We start from the raw sequence: 22,536 nt of genomic DNA, 5'->3' as shown, positions 1-22,536 counted from the left end.
TAGATTAGCATAGACACGTTTGATTATCAAAGGCAAAACCCTGGTTTAACATTATCTGCATGAAATCTGCTGTTAAATCTGATATAACATCACCTGTGATTTACCTGTGCGCATTTCTGCTCCGGTGCCCTTTTTGATTGCCCTTTTGATAAATAAACTACACGAAAGAGTTATTGACTATTGTTTGTTTGATTAGACTATGCGTAAGTCCCTGAATCGTGAAACACCCTTCAGACCTTTTAACGAGCGCGATTAAGGACCGTATCTTAGCTTTTTGGGTTTTACCCTGGTGCCCCGTCTTGTCTCGTTTCTGCTAAGAAATCTTCCTTAATCGTAAACTGAATACCTGTAGTTTGAGACCCTACACAAGGATGTGAATAGCCTGTTGGCTCCTGCTTCACTAAAGGTTCTATATCCATTCAATACACAGCTTTCTTGGATGCACTACTGCTGTTACGGCTCTCGACTGACATCTCAATTGCAATAGACTTTAAAACGAAGCATTAGCTTGATGTGGACTTTTAAAGGACGCAGTAGTTTGATGTGACAACAACCACATCAAACTCCTTTAAAAAGAGACAGCAGTTTGATGTGTTTTTTTACCAAAGTATAGGTACGGTCATTTGTGCTACTGTAATAACGGATCTGATTCTGTATACTCACAGTTCACACAAACTAACCCTTTAAGCGCCAAAGTCGCAGAAATGCGACTTTACCGTACAAGGAAATTTATGAAATAATAGTAGAAAATGAATAACTTCAGTCATTGGTCGGTTCGGTGCAACTTCCTCTTATTAGCCAGGTATGATCTAGGGCAGATCCGGTAAGGAAAAAAATGGCTGGAGGAAGTACACGTGGCATGCAATTTACAGCAGATTCTGACTCTGAAGGAAATTATCTCCCCGAGAGTGACGATGGATTTCCAAGTGGAGATGAAGGGACTTCGAAACAACGGACAGGTGCAAAGGACAGACGGAGGCGAGGAACCAGTGGAACCAGTGGCTGCAGTAAAACTTGCCCGGTGGATGAGAGCTGGGACATGCTGAGAGAGGTCGAGGTATTTGAGGCATGGATCAAACCTTTTGAAGACCCAGTTGGCTACACAGGAGAGATGGATCTGACGGATGCTAATCCATTTGATATTCTGTCACTCTTTCTGACCGATCAGTTTTGGACTTTCATTACTGATGAGACAAATAGATATGCACATCAGTGTATGGCACCTATGATTCTGAAGCCACATTCAAGATTTCTTGAGTGGTATGATGTATCAGTCACCGAAATGAAAGCTTTCTTCGCTTTGCATCTCTCCATGGGCCTTGTTGAGAAACCTGAAATCGAGGATTACTGGGGAACATTTTGGCTTACACAAACGCCTGGATTTGGAAATGTAATGTCAAGAAACAGATTTGAAATCATTCTTTCGTTCTTTCATTTTGTCAACAATAATGATTATGTGAGAACAGGCGAGCCCGGGCACGATAAACTGTTCAAAGTCCGCCCAATAATAGATTTGATTATTCCCAAATTTGCAGCAGTTTACAGTCCAATCAAGGAGCTTTCTTTAGATGAAATGACAATAGCTTTTAAGGGGAGATCTTCACTAAAATGTTACTCTCCGAATAAACCTGACACATATGGCTATAGAGTGTATGCCCTGAGTGAAAGCTTTTCAGGGTATGTTTTGCGCTGGTCAATGCACACTGGACAGTACAAAAATAATGCAAGCAACATCAGTGCAACACACGCAGTTGTCCGTGAGTTGGTTTCTCCCTTTACGGGCAAAGGACACGAGATTTACATGGACAGTTACTATACCTCGCCTGTAATTGCAAATGAATTAGCAGATTTGGAAACTGGACTGTGTGGGACGGTAAGGATTACCAGGTTGGGGATGCCAAAATGCCTTGGTAAAAGTGTCTTACAGCTGAAAAAAGGAGATGACCCAGTTTTTTGCAGAAAGGGAAAACTCCTGGCTTGTGCTTGGCACGATACTAAACGTCTCACCATGTTGTCCACAGTCCATGGAAATGATTGTGTTCAGAGGAGGATCCGATCCAAGACAGATGACACTGGCTTCCGTGACATCAAAAGACCTGTATGTGTCGACCAGTACAACGCCTACATGGGTGGAGTGGACACTGCTGACCAGAGGATGAAGACATACCTCTTTCCACACAGGTCCCGGAAATGGTATCATCGCATATTCAATGCCATTATAAGCATAAGTATTGTCAACTCACACATCATATACACCAAATCCACTCCAGGCCCACACAAACCTTTAAAGGTTTACATTCAGAACATTATTGATGCATTACTGGCTGATCACTCCAAAAAACAAGAGAGGCGCTCAAGACCGGAGGGTGAAATGCCACAGAGACTCACAGAGCGTCATTGGCTTTGTCAAGCAGAGGGACGTCCAGACTGCGCCGTGTGCTCTGACCGCTCTCGTACCAAAGGCAGGCGGCAAACAAAGTACAGGTGCCGTCAGTGTGGCGTCTCTCTGTGCGGTTCCATGCAACGAGAGATACCATACGCTAAAAAACTTTAAATGCTGTCATTTGGATATGTAAAAGTGCAGGGTACCTTGACCCTGGATGGACATCTTTTCTGTGATGGCTCTCTCCTTTCTTCACTGCTTTCTCCACAACCTGCCTGGCACCAATGATGGATGTATAAGTTGGAAAAATAAAAAAATGAAAAAAATACATAATAAATACCGTGTTTGTCATCATTTGGTCAGAACTTGTAATCAGGGCCCGAGTTTGAAGATGTGAGCAAAAGGGGTGAAAATGGGTTAAAATGTGAAAAAACACCAAAATGAGCAAAATGAAATAATCCCCCATCATCAGTGCACAGTTTGCCCCCAGAAAAGCACTCCCCTGGGGCCTGGAGGTGATCTGACCACCAGAATATAGTACCATATACCCCTGCTGGACTTAGAAAAAAAACCGAGCTTCCAGCCAATAGTACACTATACCCGAGGGACTCTGTCGTTTTTCGGCAATAGTACACTATACCCGAGGGACTCTGTCGTTTTTCGGCAATAGTACACTATACCCGAGGGACTCTGTCGTTTTTCGGCAATAGTACACTATACCCGAGGGACTCTGTCGTTTTTCGGCAATAGTACACTATACCCGAGGGACTCTGTCGTTTTTCGGCAATAGTACACTATGCCCATCGACTCTGTCGTTTTCCCGGGCCGTAGTATGAAGTTGTGAGCAAAAGGGGTGAAAATGGGTTAAAATGTGAAAAAACACCAAAATGAGCAAAATGAAATAATCCCCCATCATCAGTGCAATGTTTGACCCCAGAAAAGCACTCCCCTGGGGCCTGGAGGTGATCTGACCATCATAGTATAGCACCCTATGCCCCTGAGGGACTTAGAGTAAAAACCGAAATAGTACACTATACCCGAAAAGACTCTGTCATTTTTCGGCAATAGTACACTATACCCATCGACTCTGTCGTTTTTCCGGGCCGTAGTACGAGGTTGTGAGCAAAAGGGGTGAAAATGGGTTAAAATGTGAAAAAACACCAAAATGAGCAAAATGAAATAATCTCCCATCATCAGTGCACTGTTTGACCCCAGAAAAGCACTCCCCTGGGGCCTGGAGGTGATCTGACCATCATAGTATAGTACACTATGCCCCTGAGGGACTTAGAGTAAAAACCGAAATAGTACACTATACTCGAAAAATTTCAAAGTGTGGTTAAGAGTACCAAGGGCACGGGCTTCCATGTCAGAGTACCAAGGGCACGGGCTTCCAGGCGGCTGCCCCTAAGGGGTTTAGCCCGCGAGGGGGTGCTTAAGGGTGGGTCCCCGGGTTCGGAGGGAGAGCCTGGTCCCCGGTGGTCATCCCCGGAGTCCCGGAGCCCAGGACCCGGGGAAGAGTGTGCCCGGGTCGGGGCTGAGTCTGGTGGAGTGGGGGGGTGGCCCTGGGGGTGCTCCGGGGTCTCCAGGGGGTGCTCGGCGGAGGCCATGCCCAGCCAGAGTGGACCTTCCCCGGGGTGAGTCTGGGGAGAGTGGGGGGTGGCTCTGGAGGGTCTCCGGGGGCTCCAGGGGGTGCTCAGTGGAGGCCATGCCCAGCCAGAGTGGCCCTTCCCCGGGCATAGTCTGGGGAGAGTGGGGGGTGGCTCTGGAGGTGCTCCGGGGGCTCCAGGGGGTGCTCAGTGGAGGCCATGCCCAGCCAGAGTGTCCCTTCCCCGGGCAGAGTCTGGAGGAGTGGGGGGTGGCTCTGGAGGTGCTCCGGGGGCTCCAGGGGGTGCTCGGCGGAGGCCATGCCCAGCCAGAGTGGCCCTTCCCCGGGCATAGTCTGGGGAGAGTGGGGGGTGGCTCTGGAGGTGCTCCGGGGGCTCCAGGGGGTGCTCAGTGGAGGCCATGCCCAGCCAGAGTGTCCCTTCCCCGGGCAGAGTCTGGAGGAGTGGGGGGTGGCTCTGGAGGTGCTCCGGGGGCTCCAGGGGTTCCAGGGGGTGCTCAGTGGGGGCCATGCCCAGCCAGAGTTGCCCTTCCCCGGGGTGAGTCTGGAGGAGTGGGGGGTGGCTCTGGAGGTGCTCCGGGGGTTCCAGGGGGTGCTCGGCGGAGGCCATGCCCAGCCAGAGTGGCCCTTCCCCGGGCAGAGTCTGGGGAGAGTGGGGGGTGGCTCTGGAGGTGCTCCCGGGGCTCCAGGGGTTCCAGGGGGTGCTCAGTGGAGGCCATGCCCAGCCAGAGTGTCCCTTCCCCGGGGTGAGTCTGGGGAGAGTGGGGGGTGGCTCTGGGGGTGCTCCGGGGGCTCCAGGGGGTGCTCGGCGGAGGCCATGCCCAGCCAGAGTGGACCTTCCCCGGGGTGAGTCTGGGGAGAGTGGGGGGTGGCTCTGGAGGGTCTCCGGGGGGTCCAGGGGGTGCTCAGTGGAGGCCATGCGCAGCCAGAGTGGCCCTTCCCCGGGCATAGTCTGGGGAGAGTGGGGGGTGGCTCTGGAGGTGCTCCGGGGGCTCCAGGGGGTGCTCAGTGGAGGCCATGCCCAGCCAGAGTGTCCCTTCCCCGGGCAGAGTCTGGAGGAGTGGGGGGTGGCTCTGGAGGTGCTCCGGGGGCTCCAGGGGGTGCTCGGCGGAGGCCATGCCCAGCCAGAGTGGCCCTTCCCCGGGCATAGTCTGGGGAGAGTGGGGGGTGGCTCTGGAGGTGCTCCGGGGGCTCCAGGGGGTGCTCAGTGGAGGCCATGCCCAGCCAGAGTGTCCCTTCCCCGGGGTGAGTCTGGGGAGAGTGGGGGGTGGCTCTGGGGGTGCTCCGGGGGCTCCAGGGGGTGCTCGGCCGAGGCCATGCCCAGCCAGAGTGTCCCTTCCCCGGGGTGAGTCTGGAGGAGTGGGGGGTGGCTCTGGAGGTGCTCCGGGGGCTCCAGGGGGTGCTTGGTGGAGACCATGCCCAGCCAGAGTGGCCCTTCCCCGGGGTGAGTCTGGGGAGAGTGGGGGGTGGCTCTGGAGGAGCTCCAGGGGTTCCAGGGGGTGCTCGGCGGAGGCCATGCCCAGCCAGAGTGGCCCTTCCCCGGGCATAGTCTGGGGAGAGTGGGGGGTGGCTCTGGAGGTGCTCCGGGGGCTCCAGGGGGTGCTCAGTGGAGGCCATGCCCAGCCAGAGTGGCCCTTCCCCGGGGTGAGTCTGGAGGAGTGGGGGGTGGCTCTGGAGGGGCTCCAGGGGTTCCAGGGGGTGCTCGGCGGAGGCCATGCCCAGCCAGAGTGGCCCTTCCCCGGGCATAGTCTGGGGAGAGTGGGGGGTGGCTCTGGAGGTGCTCCGGGGGCTCCAGGGGGTGCTCAGTGGAGGCCATGACCAGCCAGAGTGGCCCTTCCCCGGGCATAGTCTGGGGAGAGTGGGGGGTGGCTCTGGAGGTGCTCCGGGGGCTCCAGGGGGTGCTCAGTGGAGGCCATGCCCAGCCAGAGTGGCCCTTCCCCGGGCAGTCTGGAGGAGTGGGGGGTGGCTCTGGAGGTGCTCCGGGGGCTCCAGGGGTTCCAGGGGGTGCTCAGTGGGGGCCATGCCCAGCCAGAGTGGCCCTTCCCCGGGCATAGTCTGGGGAGAGTGGGGGGTGGCTCTGGAGGTGCTCCGGGGGCTCCAGGGGGTGCTCAGTGGAGGCCATGCCCAGCCAGAGTGGCCCTTCCCCGGGGTGAGTCTGGAGGAGTGGGGGGTGGCTCTGGAGGAGCTCCAGGGGTTCCAGGGGGTGCTCGGCGGAGGCCATGCCCAGCCAGAGTGGCCCTTCCCCGGGCATAGTCTGGGGAGAGTGGGGGGTGGCTCTGGAGGTGCTCCGGGGGCTCCAGGGGGTGCTCAGTGGAGGCCATGCCCAGCCAGAGTGGCCCTTCCCCGGGCATAGTCTGGGGAGAGTGGGGGGTGGCTCTGGAGGGTCTCCGGGGGCTCCAGGGGGTGCTCAGTGGAGGCCATGCCCAGCCAGAGTGTCCCTTCCCCGGGCAGAGTCTGGAGGAGTGGGGGGTGGCTCTGGAGGTGCTCCGGGGGCTCCAGGGGGTGCTCGGCGGAGGCCATGCCCAGCCAGAGTGGCCCTTCCCCGGGCATAGTCTGGGGAGAGTGGGGGGTGGCTCTGGAGGTGCTCCGGGGGCTCCAGGGGGTGCTCAGTGGAGGCCATGCCCAGGTAGAGTGTCCCTTCCCCGGGGTGAGTCTGGAGGAGTGGGGGGTGGCTCTGGAGGTGCTCCGGGGGGCTCCAGGGGGTGCTTGGTGGAGGCCATGCCCAGCCAGAGTGGACCTTCCCCGGGGTGAGTCTGGGGAGAGTGGGGGGTGGCTCTGGAGGGTCTCCGGGGGCTCCAGGGGCTGCTCGGCGGAGGCCATGCCCAGCCAGAGTGTCCCTTCCCCGGGGTGAGTCTGGAGGAGTGGGGGGTGGCTCTGGAGGGTCTCCGGGGGCTCCAGGGGCTCCAGGGGGTGCTCAGCGGAGGCCATGCCCAGCCAGAGTGGCCCTTCCCCGGCCTCATATGCGGCAGAGTGCGGGGTGAGCAAAATGGGTGAAAATGGGTTAAAATGTGAAAAAACACCAAAATGAGCAAAATGAAATAATCCCCCATCATCAGTGCACTGTTTGACCCCAGAAAAGCACTCCCCTGGGGCCTGGAGGTGATCTGACCATCATAGTATAGCACCCTATGCCCCTGAGGGACTTAGAGTAAAAACCGAAATAGTACACTATACCCGAAAAGACTCTGTCATTTTTCGGCAATAGTACACTATACCCATCGACTCTGTCGTTTTTCCGGGCCGTAGTACGAAGTTGTGAGCAAAAGGGGTGAAAATGGGTTAAAATGTGAAAAAACACCAAAATGAGCAAAATGAAATAATCCCCCATCATCAGTGCACTGTTTGACCCCAGAAAAGCACTCCCCTGGGGCCTGGAGGTGATCTGACCATCATAGTATAGTACACTATGCCCCTGAGGGACTTAGAGTAAAAACTGAAATAGTACACTATACTCGAAAAATTTCAAAGTGTGGTTAAGAGTACCAAGGGCACGGGCTTCCAGGCGGCTGCCCCTAAGGGGTTTAGCCCGCGAGGGGGTGCTTAAGGGTGGGTCCCCGGGTTCGGAGGGAGAGCCTGGTCCCCGGTGGTCATCCCCGGAGTCCCGGAGCCCAGGACCCGGGGAAGAGTGTGCCCGGGTCGGGGCTGAGTCTGGTGGAGTGGGGGGGTGGCCCTGGGGGTGCTCCGGGGGCTCCAGGGGGTGCTCGGCGGAGGCCATGCCCAGCCAGAGTGGACCTTCCCCGGGGTGAGTCTGGAGGAGTGGGGGGTGGCTCTGGAGGTGCTCCGGGGGCTCCAGGGGGTGCTCGGCGGAGGCCATGCCCAGCCAGAGTGGCCCTTCCCCGGGCATAGTCTGGGGAGAGTGGGGGGTGGCTCTGGAGGTGCTCCGGGGGCTCCAGGGGGTGCTCAGTGGAGGCCATGCCCAGCCAGAGTGTCCCTTCCCCGGGGTGAGTCTGGGGAGAGTGGGGGGTGGCTCTGGGGGTGCTCCGGGGGCTCCAGGGGGTGCTCGGCCGAGGCCATGCCCAGCCAGAGTGTCCCTTCCCCGGGGTGAGTCTGGAGGAGTGGGGGGTGGCTCTGGAGGTGCTCCGGGGGCTCCAGGGGGTGCTTGGTGGAGACCATGCCCAGCCAGAGTGGCCCTTCCCCGGGGTGAGTCTGGGGAGAGTGGGGGGTGGCTCTGGAGGAGCTCCAGGGGTTCCAGGGGGTGCTCGGCGGAGGCCATGCCCAGCCAGAGTGGCCCTTCCCCGGGCATAGTCTGGGGAGAGTGGGGGGTGGCTCTGGAGGTGCTCCGGGGGCTCCAGGGGGTGCTCAGTGGAGGCCATGCCCAGCCAGAGTGGCCCTTCCCCGGGGTGAGTCTGGAGGAGTGGGGGGTGGCTCTGGAGGGGCTCCAGGGGTTCCAGGGGGTGCTCGGCGGAGGCCATGCCCAGCCAGAGTGGCCCTTCCCCGGGCATAGTCTGGGGAGAGTGGGGGGTGGCTCTGGAGGTGCTCCGGGGGCTCCAGGGGGTGCTCAGTGGAGGCCATGACCAGCCAGAGTGGCCCTTCCCCGGGCATAGTCTGGGGAGAGTGGGGGGTGGCTCTGGAGGTGCTCCGGGGGCTCCAGGGGGTGCTCAGTGGAGGCCATGCCCAGCCAGAGTGGCCCTTCCCCGGGCAGAGTCTGGAGGAGTGGGGGGTGGCTCTGGAGGTGCTCCGGGGGCTCCAGGGGTTCCAGGGGGTGCTCAGTGGGGGCCATGCCCAGCCAGAGTGGCCCTTCCCCGGGCATAGTCTGGGGAGAGTGGGGGGTGGCTCTGGAGGTGCTCCGGGGGCTCCAGGGGGTGCTCAGTGGAGGCCATGCCCAGCCAGAGTGGCCCTTCCCCGGGGTGAGTCTGGAGGAGTGGGGGGTGGCTCTGGAGGAGCTCCAGGGGTTCCAGGGGGTGCTCGGCGGAGGCCATGCCCAGCCAGAGTGGCCCTTCCCCGGGCATAGTCTGGGGAGAGTGGGGGGTGGCTCTGGAGGTGCTCCGGGGGCTCCAGGGGGTGCTCAGTGGAGGCCATGCCCAGCCAGAGTGGCCCTTCCCCGGGCATAGTCTGGGGAGAGTGGGGGGTGGCTCTGGAGGGTCTCCGGGGGCTCCAGGGGGTGCTCAGTGGAGGCCATGCCCAGCCAGAGTGTCCCTTCCCCGGGCAGAGTCTGGAGGAGTGGGGGGTGGCTCTGGAGGTGCTCCGGGGGCTCCAGGGGGTGCTCGGCGGAGGCCATGCCCAGCCAGAGTGGCCCTTCCCCGGGCATAGTCTGGGGAGAGTGGGGGGTGGCTCTGGAGGTGCTCCGGGGGCTCCAGGGGGTGCTCAGTGGAGGCCATGCCCAGGTAGAGTGTCCCTTCCCCGGGGTGAGTCTGGAGGAGTGGGGGGTGGCTCTGGAGGTGCTCCGGGGGGCTCCAGGGGGTGCTTGGTGGAGGCCATGCCCAGCCAGAGTGGACCTTCCCCGGGGTGAGTCTGGGGAGAGTGGGGGGTGGCTCTGGAGGGTCTCCGGGGGCTCCAGGGGCTGCTCGGCGGAGGCCATGCCCAGCCAGAGTGTCCCTTCCCCGGGGTGAGTCTGGAGGAGTGGGGGGTGGCTCTGGAGGGTCTCCGGGGGCTCCAGGGGCTCCAGGGGGTGCTCAGCGGAGGCCATGCCCAGCCAGAGTGGCCCTTCCCCGGCCTCATATGCGGCAGAGTGCGGGGTGAGCAAAATGGGTGAAAATGGGTTAAAATGTGAAAAAACACCAAAATGAGCAAAATGAAATAATCCCCCATCATCAGTGCACTGTTTGACCCCAGAAAAGCACTCCCCTGGGGCCTGGAGGTGATCTGACCATCATAGTATAGCACCCTATGCCCCTGAGGGACTTAGAGTAAAAACCGAAATAGTACACTATACCCGAAAAGACTCTGTCATTTTTCGGCAATAGTACACTATACCCATCGACTCTGTCGTTTTTCCGGGCCGTAGTACGAAGTTGTGAGCAAAAGGGGTGAAAATGGGTTAAAATGTGAAAAAACACCAAAATGAGCAAAATGAAATAATCCCCCATCATCAGTGCACTGTTTGACCCCAGAAAAGCACTCCCCTGGGGCCTGGAGGTGATCTGACCATCATAGTATAGTACACTATGCCCCTGAGGGACTTAGAGTAAAAACTGAAATAGTACACTATACTCGAAAAATTTCAAAGTGTGGTTAAGAGTACCAAGGGCACGGGCTTCCAGGCGGCTGCCCCTAAGGGGTTTAGCCCGCGAGGGGGTGCTTAAGGGTGGGTCCCCGGGTTCGGAGGGAGAGCCTGGTCCCCGGTGGTCATCCCCGGAGTCCCGGAGCCCAGGACCCGGGGAAGAGTGTGCCCGGGTCGGGGCTGAGTCTGGTGGAGTGGGGGGGTGGCCCTGGGGGTGCTCCGGGGGCTCCAGGGGGTGCTCGGCGGAGGCCATGCCCAGCCAGAGTGGACCTTCCCCGGGGTGAGTCTGGGGAGAGTGGGGGGTGGCTCTGGAGGGTCTCCGGGGGCTCCAGGGGGTGCTCAGTGGAGGCCATGCCCAGCCAGAGTGGCCCTTCCCCGGGCATAGTCTGGGGAGAGTGGGGGGTGGCTCTGGAGGTGCTCCGGGGGCTCCAGGGGGTGCTCAGTGGAGGCCATGCCCAGCCAGAGTGTCCCTTCCCCGGGCAGAGTCTGGAGGGGTGGGGGGTGGCTCTGGAGGTGCTCCGGGGGCTCCAGGGGGTGCTCGGCGGAGGCCATGCCCAGCCAGAGTGGCCCTTCCCCGGGGATAGTCTGGGGAGAGTGGGGGGTGGCTCTGGAGGTGCTCCGGGGGCTCCAGGGGGTGCTCAGTGGAGGCCATGCCCAGCCAGAGTGTCCCTTCCCCGGGCAGAGTCTGGAGGAGTGGGGGGTGGCTCTGGAGGTGCTCCGGGGGCTCCAGGGGTTCCAGGGGGTGCTCAGCGGAGGCCATGCCCAGCCAGAGTGGCCCTTCCCTGGGGTGAGTCTGGGGAGAGTGGGGGGTGGCTCTGGAGGTGCTCCGGGGGCTCCAGGGGGTGCTCAGCGGAGGCCATGCCCAGCCAGAGTGGCCCTTCTCCGGGCAGAATCTGGGGAGAGTGGGGGGTGGCTCTGGAGGTGCTCCGGGGGCTCCAGGGGGTGCTCAGTGGAGGCCATGCCCAGCCAGAGTGGCCCTTCCCCGGGGTGAGTCTGGAGGAGTGGGGGGTGGCTCTGGAGGAGCTCCAGGGGTTCCAGGGGGTGCTCGGCGGAGGCCATGCCCAGCCAGAGTGGCCCTTCCCCGGGCATAGTCTGGGGAGAGTGGGGGGTGGCTCTGGAGGTGCTCCGGGGGCTCCAGGGGGTGCTCAGTGGAGGCCATGCCCAGCCAGAGTGGCCCTTCCCCGGGCAGAGTCTGGAGGAGTGGGGGGTGGCTCTGGAGGTGCTCCGGGGGCTCCAGGGGTTCCAGGGGGTGCTCAGCGGAGGCCATGCCCAGCCAGAGTGGCCCTTCCCCGGCCTCATATGCGGCAGAGTGCGGGGTGAGCAAAATGGGTGAAAATGGGTTAAAATGTGAAAAAACACCAAAATGAGCAAAATGAAATAATCCCCCATCATCAGTGCACTGTTTGACCCCAGAAAAGCACTCCCCTGGGGCCTGGAGGTGATCTGACCATCAGAGTATAGCACCATATGCCCCTGAGGGACTTAGAGTAAAAACCGAAATAGTACACTATTCCCGAAAAGACTCTGTCATTTTTCGGCAATAGTACACTATGCCCATCGACTCTGTCGTTTTCCCGGGCCGTAGTATGAAGTTGTGAGCAAAAGGGGTGAAAATGGGTTAAAATGTGAAAAAAACACCAAAATGAGCAAAATGAAATAATCCCCCATCATCAGTGCACTGTTTGACCCCAGAAAAGCACTCCCCTGGGGCCTGGAGGTGATCTGACCATCATAGTATAGCACCATATGCCCCTGAGGGACTTAGAGTAAAAACCGAAATAGTACACTATACCTGAAAAGACTCTGTCATTTTTCGGCAATAGTACACTATACCCGAGCGACTCTGTCGTTTTTCCGGGCCGTAGTATGAAGTTGTGAGCAAAAGGGGTGAAAATGGGTTAAAATGTGAAAAAACACCAAAATGAGCAAAATGAAATAATCCCCCATCATCAGTGCACTGTTTGACCCCAGAAAAGCACTCCCCTGGGGCCTGGAGGTGATCTGACCATCATAGTATAGCACCATATGCCCCTGAGGGACTTAGAGTAAAAACCGAAATAGTACACTATACCTGAAAAGACTCTGTCATTTTTCGGCAATAGTACACTATACCCAAGCGACTCTGTCGTTTTTCCGGGCCGTAGTATGAAGTTGTGAGCAAAAGGGGTGAAAATGGGTTAAAATGTGAAAAAACACCAAAATGAGCCAAATGAAATAATCCCCCATCATCAGTGCACTGTTTGCCCCCAGAAAAGCACTCCCCTGGGGCCTGGAGGTGATCTGACCATCATAGTATAGCACCATATGCCCCTGAGGGACTTAGAGTAAAAACCGAAATAGTACACTATACCTGAAAAGACTCTGTCATTTTTCGGCAATAGTACACTATACCCGAGCGACTGTCGTTTTTCCGGGCCGTAGTATGAAGTTGTGAGCAAAAGGGGTGAAAATGGGTTAAAATGTGAAAAAACACCAAAATGAGCAAAATGAAATAATCCCCCATCATCAGTGCACTGTTTGCCCCCAGAAAAGCACTCCCCTGGGGCCTGGAGGTGATCTGACCATCATAGTATAGCACCATATGCCCCTGAGGGACTTAGAGTAAAAACCGAAATAGTACACTATACCTGAAAAGACTCTGTCATTTTTCGGCAATAGTACACTATACCCGAGCGACTCTGTCGTTTTTCCGGGCCGTAGTATGAAGTTGTGAGCAAAAGGGGTGAAAATGGGTTAAAATGTGAAAAAACACCAAAATGAGCAAAATGAAATAATCCCCCATCATCAGTGCACTGTTTGCCCCCAGAAAAGCACTCCCCTGGGGCCTGGAGGTGATCTGACCATCAGAGTATAGCACCATATGCCCCTGAGGGACTTAGAGTAAAAACCGAAATAGTACACTATACCTGAAAAGACTCTGTCATTTTTCGGCAATAGTACACTATACCCGAGCGACTCTGTCGTTTTTCCGGGCCGTAGTATGAAGTTGTGAGCAAAAGGGGTGAAAATGGGTTAAAATGTGAAAAAACACCAAAATGAGCTAAATGAAATAATCCCCCATCATCAGTGCACTGTTTGCCCCCAGAAAAGCACTCCCCTGGGGCCTGGAGGTGATCTGACCATCATAGTATAGCACCATATGCCCCTGAGGGACTTAGAGTAAAAACCGAAATAGTACACTATACCTGAAAAGACTCTGTCATTTTTCGGCAATAGTACACTATACCCGAGCGACTCTGTCGTTTTTCCGGGCCGTAGTATGAAGTTGTGAGCAAAAGGGGTGAAAATGGGTTAAAATGTGAAAAAACACCAAAATGAGCAAAATGAAATAATCCCCCATCATCAGTGCACTGTTTGCCCCCAGAAAAGCACTCCCCTGGGGCCTGGAGGTGATCTGACCATCATAGTATAGCACCATATGCCCCTGAGGGACTTAGAGTAAAAACCGAAATAGTACACTATACCTGAAAAGACTCTGTCATTTTTCGGCAATAGTACACTATACCCGAGCGACTCTGTCGTTTTTCCGGGCCGTAGTATGAAGTTGTGAGCAAAAGGGGTGAAAATGGGTTAAAATGTGAAAAAACACCAAAATGAGCCAAATGAAATAATCCCCCATCATCAGTGCACTGTTTGCCCCTAGAAAAGCACTCCCCTGGGGCCTGGAGGTGATCTGACCATCATAGTATAGCACCATATGCCCCTGAGGGACTTAGAGTAAAAACCAAAATAGTACACTATACCTGAAAAGACTCTGTCATTTTTCGGCAATAGTACACTATACCCGAGCGACTCTGTCGTTTTTCCGGGCCGTAGTATGAAGTTGTGAGCAAAAGGGGTGAAAATGGGTTAAAATGTGAAAAAACACCAAAATGAGCCAAATGAAATAATCCCCCATCATCAGTGCACTGTTTGCCCCCAGAAAAGCACTCCCCTGGGGCCTGGAGGTGATCTGACCATCATAGTATAGCACCATATGCCCCTGAGGGACTTAGAGTAAAAACCGAAATAGTACACTATACCTGAAAAGACTCTGTCATTTTTCGGCAATAGTACACTATACCCGAGCGACTCTGTCGTTTTTCCGGGCCGTAGTATGAAGTTGTGAGCAAAAGGGGTGAAAATGGGTTAAAATGTGAAAAAACACCAAAATGAGCCAAATGAAATAATCCCCCATCATCAGTGCACTGTTTGCCCCCAGAAAAGCACTCCCCTGGGGCCTGGAGGTGATCTGACCATCATAGTATAGCACCATATGCCCCTGAGGGACTTAGAGTAAAAACCGAAATAGTACACTATACCTGAAAAGACTCTGTCATTTTTCGGCAATAGTACACTATACCCGAGCGACTGTCGTTTTTCCGGGCCGTAGTATGAAGTTGTGAGCAAAAGGGGTGAAAATGGGTTAAAATGTGAAAAAACACCAAAATGAGCAAAATGAAATAATCCCCCATCATCAGTGCACTGTTTGCCCCCAGAAAAGCACTCCCCTGGGGCCTGGAGGTGATCTGACCATCATAGTATAGCACCATATGCCCCTGAGGGACTTAGAGTAAAAACCGAAATAGTACACTATACCTGAAAAGACTCTGTCATTTTTCGGCAATAGTACACTATACCCGAGCGACTCTGTCGTTTTTCCGGGCCGTAGTATGAAGTTGTGAGCAAAAGGGGTGAAAATGGGTTAAAATGTGAAAAAACACCAAAATGAGCAAAATGAAATAATCCCCCATCATCAGTGCACTGTTTGCCCCCAGAAAAGCACTCCCCTGGGGCCTGGAGGTGATCTGACCATCATAGTATAGCACCATATGCCCCTGAGGGACTTAGAGTAAAAACCGAAATAGTACACTATACCTGAAAAGACTCTGTCATTTTTCGGCAATAGTACACTATACCCGAGCGACTCTGTCGTTTTTCCGGGCCGTAGTATGAAGTTGTGAGCAAAAGGGGTGAAAATGGGTTAAAATGTGAAAAAACACCAAAATGAGCCAAATGAAATAATCCCCCATCATCAGTGCACTGTTTGCCCCTAGAAAAGCACTCCCCTGGGGCCTGGAGGTGATCTGACCATCATAGTATAGCACCATATGCCCCTGAGGGACTTAGAGTAAAAACCAAAATAGTACACTATACCTGAAAAGACTCTGTCATTTTTCGGCAATAGTACACTATACCCGAGCGACTCTGTCGTTTTTCCGGGCCGTAGTATGAAGTTGTGAGCAAAAGGGGTGAAAATGGGTTAAAATGTGAAAAAACACCAAAATGAGCCAAATGAAATAATCCCCCATCATCAGTGCACTGTTTGCCCCCAGAAAAGCACTCCCCTGGGGCCTGGAGGTGATCTGACCATCATAGTATAGCACCATATGCCCCTGAGGGACTTAGAGTAAAAACCGAAATAGTACACTATACCTGAAAAGACTCTGTCATTTTTCGGCAATAGTACACTATACCCGAGCGACTCTGTCGTTTTTCCGGGCCGTAGTATGAAGTTGTGAGCAAAAGGGGTGAAAATGGGTTAAAATGTGAAAAAACACCAAAATGAGCAAAATGAAATAATCCCCCATCATCAGTGCACTGTTTGCCCCCAGAAAAGCACTCCCCTGGGGCCTGGAGGTGATCTGACCATCATAGTATAGCACCATATGCCCCTGAGGGACTTAGAGTAAAAACCGAAATAGTACACTATACCTGAAAAGACTCTGTCATTTTTCGGCAATAGTACACTATACCCGAGCGACTCTGTCGTTTTTCCGGGCCGTAGTATGAAGTTGTGAGCAAAAGGGGTGAAAATGGGTTAAAATGTGAAAAAACACCAAAATGAGCCAAATGAAATAATCCCCCATCATCAGTGCACTGTTTGCCCCTAGAAAAGCACTCCCCTGGGGCCTGGAGGTGATCTGACCATCATAGTATAGCACCATATGCCCCTGAGGGACTTAGAGTAAAAACCAAAATAGTACACTATACCTGAAAAGACTCTGTCATTTTTCGGCAATAGTACACTATACCCGAGCGACTCTGTCGTTTTTCCGGGCCGTAGTATGAAGTTGTGAGCAAAAGGGGTGAAAATGGGTTAAAATGTGAAAAAACACCAAAATGAGCCAAATGAAATAATCCCCCATCATCAGTGCACTGTTTGCCCCCAGAAAAGCACTCCCCTGGGGCCTGGAGGTGATCTGACCATCATAGTATAGCACCATATGCCCCTGAGGGACTTAGAGTAAAAACCGAAATAGTACACTATACCTGAAAAGACTCTGTCATTTTTCGGCAATAGTACACTATACCCGAGCGACTCTGTCGTTTTTCCGGGCCGTAGTATGAAGTTGTGAGCAAAAGGGGTGAAAATGGGTTAAAATGTGAAAAAACACCAAAATGAGCCAAATGAAATAATCCCCCATCATCAGTGCACTGTTTGCCCCCAGAAAAGCACTCCCCTGGGGCCTGGAGGTGATCTGACCATCATAGTATAGCACCATATGCCCCTGAGGGACTTAGAGTAAAAACCGAAATAGTACACTATACCTGAAAAGACTCTGTCATTTTTCGGCAATAGTACACTATACCCGAGCGACTCTGTCGTTTTTCCGGGCCGTAGTATGAAGTTGTGAGCAAAAGGGGTGAAAATGGGTTAAAATGTGAAAAAACACCAAAATGAGCAAAATGAAATAATCCCCCATCATCAGTGCACTGTTTGACCCCAGAAAAGCACTCCCCTGGGGCCTGGAGGTGATCTGACCATCATAGTATAGCACCATATGCCCCTGAGGGACTTAGAGTAAAAACCGAAATAGTACACTATACCTGAAAAGACTCTGTCATTTTTCGGCAATAGTACACTATACCCAAGCGACTCTGTCGTTTTTCCGGGCCGTAGTATGAAGTTGTGAGCAAAAGGGGTGAAAATGGGTTAAAATGTGAAAAAACACCAAAATGAGCCAAATGAAATAATCCCCCATCATCAGTGCACTGTTTGCCCCCAGAAAAGCACTCCCCTGGGGCCTGGAGGTGATCTGACCATCATAGTATAGCACCATATGCCCCTGAGGGACTTAGAGTAAAAACCGAAATAGTACACTATACCTGAAAAGACTCTGTCATTTTTCGGCAATAGTACACTATACCCGAGCGACTGTCGTTTTTCCGGGCCGTAGTATGAAGTTGTGAGCAAAAGGGGTGAAAATGGGTTAAAATGTGAAAAAACACCAAAATGAGCAAAATGAAATAATCCCCCATCATCAGTGCACTGTTTGCCCCCAGAAAAGCACTCCCCTGGGGCCTGGAGGTGATCTGACCATCATAGTATAGCACCATATGCCCCTGAGGGACTTAGAGTAAAAACCGAAATAGTACACTATACCTGAAAAGACTCTGTCATTTTTCGGCAATAGTACACTATACCCGAGCGACTCTGTCGTTTTTCCGGGCCGTAGTATGAAGTTGTGAGCAAAAGGGGTGAAAATGGGTTAAAATGTGAAAAAACACCAAAATGAGCAAAATGAAATAATCCCCCATCATCAGTGCACTGTTTGCCCCCAGAAAAGCACTCCCCTGGGGCCTGGAGGTGATCTGACCATCAGAGTATAGCACCATATGCCCCTGAGGGACTTAGAGTAAAAACCGAAATAGTACACTATACCTGAAAAGACTCTGTCATTTTTCGGCAATAGTACACTATACCCAAGCGACTCTGTCGTTTTTCCGGGCCGTAGTATGAAGTTGTGAGCAAAAGGGGTGAAAATGGGTTAAAATGTGAAAAAACACCAAAATGAGCAAAATGAAATAATCCCCCATCATCAGTGCACTGTTTGCCCCCAGAAAAGCACTCCCCTGGGGCCTGGAGGTGATCTGACCATCATAGTATAGCACCATATGCCCCTGAGGGACTTAGAGTAAAAACCGAAATAGTACACTATACCTGAAAAGACTCTGTCATTTTTCGGCAATAGTACACTATACCCGAGCGACTCTGTCGTTTTTCCGGGCCGTAGTATGAAGTTGTGAGCAAAAGGGGTGAAAATGGGTTAAAATGTGAAAAAACACCAAAATGAGCAAAATGAAATAATCCCCCATCATCAGTGCACTGTTTGCCCCCAGAAAAGCACTCCCCTGGGGCCTGGAGGTGATCTGACCATCATAGTATAGCACCATATGCCCCTGAGGGACTTAGAGTAAAAACCGAAATAGTACACTATACCTGAAAAGACTCTGTCATTTTTCGGCAATAGTACACTATACCCGAGCGACTCTGTCGTTTTTCCGGGCCGTAGTATGAAGTTGTGAGCAAAAGGGGTGAAAATGGGTTAAAATGTGAAAAAACACCAAAATGAGCAAAATGAAATAATCCCCCATTATCAGTGCACTGTTTGCCCCCAGAAAAGCACTCCCCTGGGGCCTGGAGGTGATCTGACCATCATAGTATAGCACCATATGCCCCTGAGGGACTTAGAGTAAAAACCGAAATAGTACACTATACCTAAAGACTCTGTCGTTTTTCGGCAATAGTACACTATATACCATTGGACTTAGTCGTTTTTTGGGCTCGTGGAAATAAGCGTTCAGCTCAAGAGTCCCGGGCTAAATCACGCTGCTCCCGAGAAATTCCTACGCTGCTCTCACGCGGGATGTGCAAAATGGTAATGCTGGGAGGGACGGGCGGGCGGTTTTTGAGAATGACGTTTTTCGCAATCGAAACAGGTACATTTCCTGGTTGTGCGGCTACCGGGGGAGGAGCTCGTTTGACGGACACACGAGAACCGCGATCGATGGGCCCCGTTCTGGTTTTATCCAGCTTCCAAGGCTCCTTCACAGCCGTAATCTCAAGTCATGGTTCGGAGGTGCGGAGGTGAGCGTCGGATCACGGAGCCTCTGAATGGAGCCCCGCGCTCCGCGCTCCTCCGCGCTCTAAGCGCCGCTCAGACCGGGCATGAGAGGGTCTATTTTCGGCTTGATTTTACCAGACTCGCGGGCACTTCCAGAAGCTTGCTGTTTGCTCTGATTGCTCGGGGCAGAGCACAGTGTCACGCTGACCACGGGCTGTACGTGGAGGTGAGAGCTGGTTGTAAGGCGGATCATGGAGCCTCTGAATGAGCCCCGCACTCCTCCCGCTCTTAGCGCCGCCCAGACCCGGCATGAGAGGGTCTATTTTCGGCTTGATTTTACCAGACTCCGGGGCACTTCCAGGCTGACAACGGGCTGTACGCGGAGGTGAGTGCTGGTTGGAGATGCTGGGAATTGAACCCAGGACCTCATACATGCTAAGCATGAGCTCTAAAATGATAGAATGGACAAAAACAATCAATAAGATAAGATAAGATCAGATCAGATCAGATCAGATAAGATAAGATATTCCTTTATTGTCCCACATGGGCACGATGGGTTCATACACAGGCCCCAGATGTACAAGGTTGTGGTCCGAGCTGCCCAGGGGAGGGAGGGGGAAAGAGGAATAAGCCTCCTTGGTGTTGGCAAAAAACAAGTCCAATGTTCTATTGTTTCTGGTGGGGCAGGTAACATACTGGGTGTATGTTGGTAGAACAGAAGAGGGAGAAGCGTGGTTAAAGTCACCAGAGACGAGGGAGAGAGCCTGTGGGTGCTGTGTTTGCAGCCTACAAGTGCAGGAGAGCAGTGCTTCACAAGCATATTCAGCATTGGCAGACGGGGCCACATAGACTGCGATCAAAATCACATGTGAGAACTCCCGGGGCAGATAATATATCTTTTCTTCCCGCATTCTCTCGTTCTGTCCGCCCGCAGCAGATGAAAATTGTCCAAACCTACAATAGAGTCTGGCATTTCTGCTGTTAACCAGGTCTCTGTGAAAATCAAGACACTGCTGTCCCTATAAATCCTCTGGGACCGCATGAGGCTCGCTATTTCCGTCATTTTATTTTGAAGGGACCTCACGTTACCCATGACTACGGCGGGAACCGACTTCCTGTTTGTCCCTCTCTTCTCTCGGAGTTTACGTCCAGCCCGTCTGCTTCGTTGCGTTTTCCTTATGATGTCCGCCGGGATAACGTGAAGATCTCCGGGTAAGACGACTGTTCTCCGCAGTTTCATTAGTTCCTCCTTTGTGTAAGCGCGGTACGGCGCCGACTCAGAGCCAAGACACATCGCCACGACACGACGAAAACACTCAATCCAGCCGAATAAAGTCAAAAACAGTTGAATTAAAAATGATTCCAGCGCGTGTCCCTATCCTACAGTAAAATAGAAAAAATATACTAACTATATTTACAAAATATAGGAGATAAAGCACAATAAGTGTGAGAAAAAAGAGAGAGCGTTTACACCGGGCTGCTAGCTGTACCAGCGCCTTATGACGTATAAAGAAGGCCTCATTGATGCTTGAGAGTTAAGGAACAGTTCTGTATGTAATAGATATAAGCCCATTCCACGTGCAACAAGTCTAGGGATTAGTATTTTCCTTGTGGCTCAGCCTATTAGACCATGGACCTGAAATCCACAATCCCGGATTTTGGAGGCTAGTATCCTGTGCATATTGCTTATGGGGTTATGTACCCATAATAGACTCAAATTGCTTCAAAATGTCTATTCATGGGTCTTTTTTGACCTACATCTTCTTTCACTACTCAGCTATCCTTTTCCCCAAAAAAGAAATAACAATATAGGATGGAAAAAAGAAATGTGCTGCTAGATTCAAAGCAAATGTGGAACTGGGAGCTTGCGCTGAAGATCGGCTTCCATCATCCAACACATTACTGACTAGCTTGGTTCATTTGGATTGACAATCGCAATAATGCAAGTAAAAAAAAATCTAGCAGAGGATGGTTTCGATCCATCGACCTCTGGGTTATGGGCCCAGCACGCTACCGCTGCGCCACTCTGCTGAATGGCTATGATCATGGGACTCAAACCCACAATCCCGGTTCAAGAGGCCAGTGCGTAATGCCCATGGGGCTGTATACGTCTAATAGACTCAAATTGCTTCAAAATATGAAATCTAATTTTAAAGGAATGTGGAACTGGGATCTTGCTACGAAAGACTGTGCTCTAACACTGAGCTACATAACCATCTCTTGTCTGTCATGATTATTTTCCAAACAAGACCTGGAGTCAACACTTTTCACTTTGTGCCATCAACAGAATATTGAATGGAGATGCAGGGGATTGAAACAAGGATTTCATACATGCCCTCGTTCTGAAAGAATGGCTCCGAAATTAAACATCACCAAACATGCTGGTTTATAGAATAGAACGCAATCTCAAAATCTGTGCTGCTAAACACACGTTGCTGACAGGAATCGAACCTGCGCGGGGAAACCCCAATGGATTTCAAGTCCATCGCCTTAACCTCTCGGCCACAACAACAATACACCTTTAAACTGTGTTTAAGAAAGTGGAAATTACCCACATTATTTTCTGAAACTAGCGCAATTACATTACCAGATTTAACTCTCCATGAATTCATGGAGACAGCATGTTTTACTAAGCATTCTAAGCTCAGGTTTGGCGAGACATACCTATACTGGAAGTTGGGAATGTCGCCCAGGCTGCCTGAATGGGCCACTTTGTCTCACCTTCCTGCAGGTAGTGTGGATGGATGAAATAATATTGTTTGAATTTTATAAGTGCTGCAAGGTTCAAAGGTAATGCGGGACTGGGAGCTTGCACTGAATCACCACATGTGCTGATTTGAAATATTTCAGTGAAGGTCTCTAAAATTCACTGCAGTGTAATCTGGCAATTGTCTAAGAGAAATGCTCCAAAAAGAAACACCAACCAACCTGCTAGTCTATAGATGCATAGAAAAGCTAAAGGTTGATTACAAATTTTCACATGCTGCGCCCAAATCGATACCATGTTTCTATGCCTCTCTTCACCTCCGTCCAGCTTGAATGTACTCGTAACCCCAGCGAGTCTTGTACATAATGCAGCTACAAGTGTTCCAGCAGGACAGACTAGATATTCCCATACCGGGAGTTGAACCCGGGCCACCTGGATTCTTTAGCTAAACAGCCCTAAACAGAATCCCATTCATTTCCTATGGTAGTGTTAAACCACTACGGATGTAATATACTTTTGGCCAGCGGCGGCGCTGTGGCGAGAGCGCGCCATGTTTGAATGCAGAGTGACGTCATTCATTCAGTGCGACCTGGACAAGTTTAGCACTAGATCTGCTCCTGTTTTCACCTTCTTATGGACATTTTACTGCCCCAGAACACTCGTATTTTGTGGCATTTATAACGGGCATTTGAAGACGTTTTCAGGTAAAGTTCGTCTTGTGTTTTGCACTTTTGAAACTGTGTTTTTAGTCACATAAAGTCACTGCTACTTCCATGTCTCTGTTGAACAACTAAACGCGACTTTTCTGTCAGTTTTGTGTGATATTCAGCCCTGTGAAGTTAAACTTTATTACAT

At 52.6% G+C, this 22,536-nt stretch overlaps 2 non-coding genes across 2 annotated transcripts; both read right to left on the bottom strand.

Moving 5' to 3' along the window:
- Positions 1-20,933: 20,933 nt before the first annotated feature.
- Positions 20,934-21,005, bottom strand: trnam-cau (transfer RNA methionine (anticodon CAU)). The gene has a single exon. It is a non-coding gene; the product is annotated as a tRNA-Met (tRNA).
- A 399-nt stretch (positions 21,006-21,404) lies between these two features.
- Positions 21,405-21,486, bottom strand: trnas-uga (transfer RNA serine (anticodon UGA)). Its single transcript has one exon. It is a non-coding gene; the product is annotated as a tRNA-Ser (tRNA).
- Between the last annotated feature and the right edge of the window lie 1,050 nt (positions 21,487-22,536).

This window comes from Eucyclogobius newberryi, unplaced genomic scaffold (assembly GCF_026437365.1).
Source record: "Eucyclogobius newberryi isolate DKJ021-1_F unplaced genomic scaffold, fEucNew1.0.hap1 SCAF_55, whole genome shotgun sequence".
NCBI classification, from domain to species: domain Eukaryota; kingdom Metazoa; phylum Chordata; class Actinopteri; order Gobiiformes; family Gobiidae; genus Eucyclogobius; species Eucyclogobius newberryi.
The sequence above is the reverse complement of the archived record's forward strand: the minus strand, read 5'-3'. Positions and strand labels throughout refer to the sequence as shown.